Source organism: Astatotilapia calliptera, chromosome 9 (assembly GCF_900246225.1).
Source record: "Astatotilapia calliptera chromosome 9, fAstCal1.2, whole genome shotgun sequence".
Taxonomy (NCBI): Eukaryota; Metazoa; Chordata; class Actinopteri; order Cichliformes; family Cichlidae; genus Astatotilapia; species Astatotilapia calliptera.
Window position 1 is genome coordinate 27,072,523 of NC_039310.1, and position 7,745 is coordinate 27,080,267.

Sequence of the window (7,745 nt, forward strand, 5' to 3'; positions counted from 1 at the left end):
TACTTTGAGTTTGATTCCATAAAAAGTGACAAAAACATTAGCGTCCATCGTGCGTGGGAAGAAAACTTCTTTTTACAGCGAAAAAAACCCCTAAACTTCCGAGCAAGCACCGAGTAGCTACGACGTGATGGGAAACTCACAGAGACACTCGCGCGGATTCCTCAACTGACCGCAGCACACCTACACCAGGGTAACCCTCCGCCTACCCTGCTCCTGCTTTACAGGTGAAAATAGAGCAAAAGGACCGCTGAGTCTTTGACTTTATTTATTTTCTGCTGTGTTTTACTTGCATCTGTTTGAAAGAGTGAGTGAAAACACAAAAAATATTTTATTTTATGTGCTGGAATGTGTAGAAAATAGGTTTAAATGTTAAACTAATTTATTCAAGTCAGAGAATGTTGCATATAATTAAATGTTTTGCTTGATGCATAAAGTTAAAAGATTAAAACTGATAAAACAAGTTTTAAAAAGAGACTTTTCCATTTGATTACATTTTGTATGATGGATTATGTAGAAAAAGTAGAATTGGGCTGAAAGATCTATCACTTTATCACCTCTTCAGGTTGTAAATCGTGTTTTTAAAAAGTAACTAAGTAACTAAGTAACTAAGTAATTAATTACTTTTGAAAATAAGTAATCAGTAAAGTAACGGGATTACTTTTTGGGGGGAGTAATCAGTAATTAGTTACTGATTACTTTTTTCAAGTAACTTGACCAACACTGCTTAGAACTAAGTCGAAACCCCGAATTGTGTCCTGATTTGAGGAACATTAGGTTAGAGCAGCCAGACACTGTGGGAGCTGTTACAGAGTCGCCGATAGCAATGCCAGAAAATAATGCCAAATAATCTCAGGAGCTCCTCTTGTTGACGTAACCTCGAGAGAAGCACTGGGCCACAGCCAGTGAGAGCAGCAGGCTATACGAAACACAGCTTTTACATGCATTTTCATTAATATTGTAAGACAAATAATCACCAGTGCAACTTCTTTGTAGCTAAAGGAGCCATTAAGGGAATTGGGCACTTGACTATGAAGCCATCCATGGACCATTTTCCTAACCATTTATCCAACATGGGGTCACGAGGGCCTGGAATCAATCTCAACTGTCACTGGGCAAGAGATGAGTATGCCTTTTAACAAGCTACACCATTAAACGTACAAGTGCATCATACAAATATTTGCCGAATAAATTGTTATGTGTCAGGTAAAATCCCTCAGCCTTACAAACATGGTTGAGATGTCTAGTTCAGTGACTGGAATTAGTGGTGATTAGATCTAATAGTTAGCTAATAGCACCAGCTCCGTGTGTCTGCAAGCTCTCACATTTTGCAAAATGTTTACCTTCATAGCAGACCAGTAACTTTAAGCCAAAATAGGGTGTAAATGTGCTTTTTTATGCTGTTAGGATAGACATTTTCACATGGGAGTGTATAGGGATTAGCTCACTTCTGGAAGCAGCCTTAAGTGGCTATTAGAGAAACTTCACACTCGGCTGCAGACACTCGCACTAGCTTTACTTTCAAGCAACAATCTGCTTGATTCCTCTCAGCCTTGTATTTTGTTCCTCTGGGTGTTTTTTCTCCCATTAGATTTTTGGTGTTTATTAGCCATTATTGCAGAGCCACCTCAAATCCTCCACGTAGACAGCCGGCGTCACAACATAAACATCTAACAGGTTGCTGCTGAATTATTTAGGATTAGACTGCATTTTAGCTACTTGACAAACAAGCATGGGTTTAGGAACTGAAATATGTTATCTTTCAAATCAAAATCCTCACTTTTTGATACTTATTAGATGAACTGCAGTTTTTGGCTTTTTTTCCCCTGACAAGCATGTCTTTGAACCATAGGAGGAAACCCACACAGAAGGGAACCAACCAAGCAGAAGGTCTGTATCCAGAACCTTTGAGCTGTGAGGCAAAGGGACTACCTACCGCACCACAGTGCTCTCTGAAGGCAGATACAAAGAAAACTAAACTTGAGACTTTCTGGGCTTTGTTGTTGCAGAAATAAAAGAATCTGAGGCCTCTTGGTGTGCCTGAAAATTGCAGTCAATATCAAAGTGCATATTGGATTAATCTGCAGTTCACATCAGCGAACTTCAGTTCACATTAGTTTCAGTTTGCTGCTCAAGGCCAATTTCTCCTACATTTATTACTTTTAATGATCAGAAGAAAGTGCTGCTCTCACAAAAACTCAGTGTACAGGATCCATTCTCAGCTTAGAATAAAATCTCTCTATGACAGTTTAGGACATAGGTCATGACTGGTTGTGCTGATCTAATAGACCTATCGCTAAATTATTTCTGCATAGAGCATGAAGTGAATATTAAATAGAAGATTTCAGAACTCTATCAGCTGCTATGCTGGAATCTTACTGACATTTATTGTTGTCTAAATTTAAAACAAAAGCAATATTAATATTTTAATCACTGTAAAAATATTTCACAACATTTTTTTTTCTGTTGATATCTGAATTAAGACCAGTTAATCTGTGTAAGAACATCATGAGCACACTGACATCTGCACTTTGACATCCTGCAAAAAGTTCCAGGACTAAAAGTGAAACCACTGGAGAAAATTCATGACCCTTTACGCTAAGAATAAAAGTGGTACTAAATTATAGTAATCTCAGACACTTATGGCCAATTCATATTTTCTATCTTTGTCAATGTGACGTCAGCTTTCTTAAGTGCCCATGTCTGCATGCAATACAGAGTTAGTCACAATGAAGACGGCCTTCACACTGGAATATTTCTAACATTTTGAGTTATTTTCCAGTGTTAGAAAATCAGCACTGCTCAGTGTTAGCCATTGTTAATCTTCAAAACTGACTAGGTTACTTTTAAACATATAACACTGTCAAAAGTGTTAATTTAACACTCAACAGTGTTGTATTTAACACTCAGAGGTGTGGACCCATATAGACACTCTCTAGTGTTAATTTAACACTGGAGATTTTGCTGTGTGGTTATGCTAGAAAATATTTTTTTTGTTAATAATTTAGTTGATGTTTTAATTGCCAGTGTCACGCAGGTAGAAAAGTTAATATTTTAGATTTTTGGAAAATGACATGTATTTTCTGGAGCATCCTTGTGTGGTCTTTGTCATTTCAAAGAGCCTGTGAGAAATCAACCACCAAAATCTAATTTACTGTTCTTTTTGACACTAATTTACATGACTGGGAAATGAGAACGTGCATAGCTCCATAGTCTAGTGCATAACACGTTTTGCCTGGCAAGACTGATGGTTTGTTTTCCGACTGAGACATAAGCCCAAAGGCGACGTGTCAAACATCTGGTTGTGTAAAACTGCCAAATCAAGCCTGTTTAGCTATGCGCATCACAAGGGAGGAGGACAGAACAAAGAAAAAGAAAACGAGACAGCCACAAATCCAAAACCATTTGAAAATGGAAACCTGAGGAGTATTATTGAGTAAATGCTTGAACATTTGATTAAAGAAAAAGACAGTCTTGCAGGAGAAAAAAAGGAAGCTGTACTGAGTGGACAGGTGAGTCATTAGCAGATAGAGAAGAAAACACAGACGAGACTAATCAGGTAGGATGGTTAATGGTTATCACGGAGAGAAAACTTAACAAAACTGATATAAATGACCTTCCTTCATGACAGTAAAAATGCTGAGTTTGGAGTGACAGACTCAGCTCATGCCCGATGCCTCATCCACTACCAGAGGACACCTTGTGCAGAGCTGCTTTTGAGAAAAAGCACTTTCGATGACTTTGGAATGAGGACAAATGAGTAATGTCAAACACAAGCTCGAAGCTTAAACACTCTGCATTAGGTCACTTGAATGTCACTGTATTTAGATAAAAACTCTAAAACATACATACAGAGGAGCCAAAACTGCCAAGCAGCATCAAAGCATCCGTCCCGCTTCTTGAATAAAAAAGGAGAGACAGCAGCAAAGTCCTCACACACAAGAATGTATAGGAAAGATGTCACGGATGGCGGCTATCCTCCAGGTAGAGATGACAGAAACATGACAGAGGAAGTCATGCGTGTTTTGTTTTTTCCTTTATATTATAAACTCTAAAAAAAAATTCATGACAGAAACAAGAATTTCACTCTGCACTTCAAACTGTTTTGATCCTGCATTCGCCCCCGCCTGCTTTGCACGTTTTGCTATTAATGGTGCTGACAGACACCTTTCATCTCTGAGAGTCGGTGGGAGGCGAGCCATGACCCAGGAGGTGTAGCTCGATCTATCAAAGGCAATGATTAGAAGAAGCGATACTTCCTCTTTTCATTTTGCCTCGCAGTGTCCAGTTTGTTTGCTTCCATCATCCCTGTGGATCCACAAACAGGATCTGACAAATTGGACTTGGTACACAGTGTGCTGGGTATCTGGGACCTTCACAATGAATGCTTGTTTGTACAAAGAGGAAAACAGCAAGAGGACTGGAAGGAATATGGAGTGTTTGTAAAGCTGGCCCCAAGACGATAAAGATGATGATCTTTTGGGCTGATTTGTTTACCAGCCGTCTTCCTTCTGTCTGATAGCAAAGATGAACCATTTGTGAATGTGACTTTCTTCAGAAAATATTGCTGGTTTAACAAACAAGCAGCCTCTTTTTTAGCATCTCACTAACTCACCATCATAATTTGCTTTCTCTGTAGTTTCAGATTAGGACTTAAATAAATACTGCATGTGCAAATCACCAAACCTATCTTGCACTGGGATCACTGGGACAAATCTTCTGCCACCCACCCAAACTTTAATGACAGCTCTAAGCATTACATGAGCCTGAGATGAAGTATTTCATTCTTTGTGTCTTCTGATTCACAGCTGTCTTGATGAGTTCTCCATCTCCATCACTAGGCTCAAAAATAGGCCAGGATATAAATGAAAACATTTAATCAATTGTTCTATTGTGATTTAATTTCTTAATATGTATTTTATGGTCTCTTAACACAAATAAAAAACAACAAACTTGTTTGTAAATACAGAAATCAGTGGAAACGTGTCACCTACAATCATGGGGGTTAAGCTGTATAACTTAATAATTAATCTAAAGAAAAAGGGCCAAAAAATGCAGTTCCTCTAGTGGCCACTTGAAAGTGGCTCATGGTGTAAAACACGGACTTAACTTCCAGGTCAAGGAGAAAATAAGCCAATAAGGAAATGCCTAAAACCTAATGCATTCACTCTGAAGGCCACCGGATAGGAAGAAGACTTCTGGCCTTGTGGAGTTTTGCAGATGTGGCCACTAACAACGTGACTCATATTTTAGAGAGTGGTACTCGACGAAATGGCAAACGCTAGCTGTGACGACAAAATCAGTATTCGCTGACTGGGTGTGGTTGCTGGAGGTTGATGGCACTTGCAGGAAACTGATTGCAAGTGTATACAAGCTGTTGCTAGGAAAAAAGTATATTCCCCAAACAAAATCTCTGGAAAAAAAAAAATTGTTTTAATTGCTTTGGTTTCTAGAGTATTTGGGGGGGGAGGCAGGAAAGCAGGGAAAGAAGATGAAGACACACAGCAAAGGGCCACGGATAAGATTCAAATCCAGGCTGCTGCCTTCTGGCCATGTCCCATACGGCTGCCTGCTCACCCACTAAACTAAACTGGTACTGTTTTGAGTCACATTTGATGAAGTTTAACTAACACTGTTAGTTGGCAAGTATTTGCAGACAAACAAGGAAAAACTACAGACAACTATGGAAATCTGTAAGCAAAGTCTGTTGTCCAGTACTTCCTTTGCAATCCAGTTTATCATGGCCAGCAATGTCCAGTAATCACCGGTCAGAACACACATATTTCCCAAGCATCCAGTGGTAGCATCAAATCCAATATGGTAGACAAGTCGTGAGAAATGTGTGCATGACTTCACAAAAGAGGCCCCAGTAGAAGTCCATGGGAAAGAGATTTGACTAATTTGTGATTGACCTCTGTGAAAATTCTCTTTGTTTGTGATCTCAGTGAGGGATTTGGAGTCATATACAATAGTAAAAAGAGTATTTAGTAAAGCACTGTATCATGTTTCAAAACGGAGGATAAGCTGTAGTATAACCAGATGCTCATTGGCTAATGACTTGTCAATCACAAGCTTTCAGGGGTTTTCTTTGGTTTAGTTTTTTTGGTTCTGTTTTTTTGGGAGGGTTTTGCAACCAACATGGTGACAGGGTAAACACTCAACTTGAAGCTTCAAAATGGGACAGCAGAAACCAGCGGGTGATGTCAAAGTAACTACCCCTACCTTTGACAAAGTGAGTCAGTCCTCATAAACCCCATTGTTAATGTGCCTAGTTTGAGCAGTAAAATAAACATGATCAAAGTTTCTGTTCTATTGTATATGGGATGAATTTTTGTGATAACTCAATCTGTATTTTATTGAGGCTCAAAACCAGTGGCACAACAGCTTTTTCTAGACAGCTGTGTAGACATAAGAAGCTTTTGCCTCTACTAAATCAAATCACTGAACCGGACGGTTTATTGATGGACTGTTTTGGTTCCTTCTGGAGCATTTTAAACCTCTGCCACTAACTTCTAACCCTATACCTTCAGAATATTGAAATTTAAGCTTTAGAAATGTCCCCTTTATCCAAACCACCGTGTGAGCTCTCAAAATCTTTAAAGATAGTTTTACTCTTTTTAAGAAAACTGCAACAGTAGCAACTGTTGACTGTGCTTCAACATGGCATGGAGCTGTTCCAATTTAAAAATGTAAGGTTGTAATCATTTTTCCCCCGACATATTTTTTTTGTTGTAGTTGTTGTGTTTGTTTATACTGTCAGTTTTATGAAATGCATCTTAGGTTTTAGACTATGGTGTAAACACAGGTTAACACGGCTTGAGGAAAATTACTATCTGTGTGGAAATGGAGCATAGACAGCAATTTTAACATTACAGCTGATTTCAAAGCCAGTTCACATCAGCAGATGATTCATCTGATTCCCTTCTGTGTATCCTGTTGAAAAATCTGATATGCTAAGAACCCTACATTGCCTGTCCCATAAGTTACTCCTGCCCCTGTGAGCTACTTTGCAACCCACCTCAAAATGGGCTTTCATGCCTGACTTGATATCATGTAGACAGATTTGTCTGCATAAGACTTTTAAAGATGTTTTGACAGTGATAAAAATTCTGGGCACTTTGTGGGCTTGCATAGCTCAAAGGTCATTAATTAAGCACTTTAATGGGAACTACACATAAGCTGTTACACATGCAAAAACTGAATTATGATCATTTTACTTGAGAGCAACTAAAGCACCCAGAAGTTCTGTTTCATTTTGATCTGCAGGTTTTCATTTCAACTTCTCACCTCAGCAGGTGATTCCTCTGAAGAAGATTTGAGATTTGAAATTGAGGGTGTGCAAATCAGTGAAATCAGCAGTGGAGTCTTTGCCCTAAATTAAATCCTGCAGACTCTCAGTGGTGCACGGCTGTCCACCCCAGAGGCCAAAGCCACTGAGCACAGCAGGTTTGATATCAGTTGGCTGAAGATGGATGGAAGACGTGCAACTTGTGTACTTTTGGTCACGCATGGATCTAATTCCAGCTGTGCAAGCACGAGCTGCAGTAAAAGCACATTGTGCATTCGCTGAAGGAGCTGGACTACATCCAAACACATTATGCTTAGGAGAGCACAAGCAAAACCATTGTTAAAATAGTAAACTAGCTGAAAACACAAAGCTTTTTAAATATTCAACTCAGCATCTGAGAAGCAGCTTTTTCTTTCACTTTATCTTCATTTCTTTGTAATATTAAAGTAATCTTAAGTGG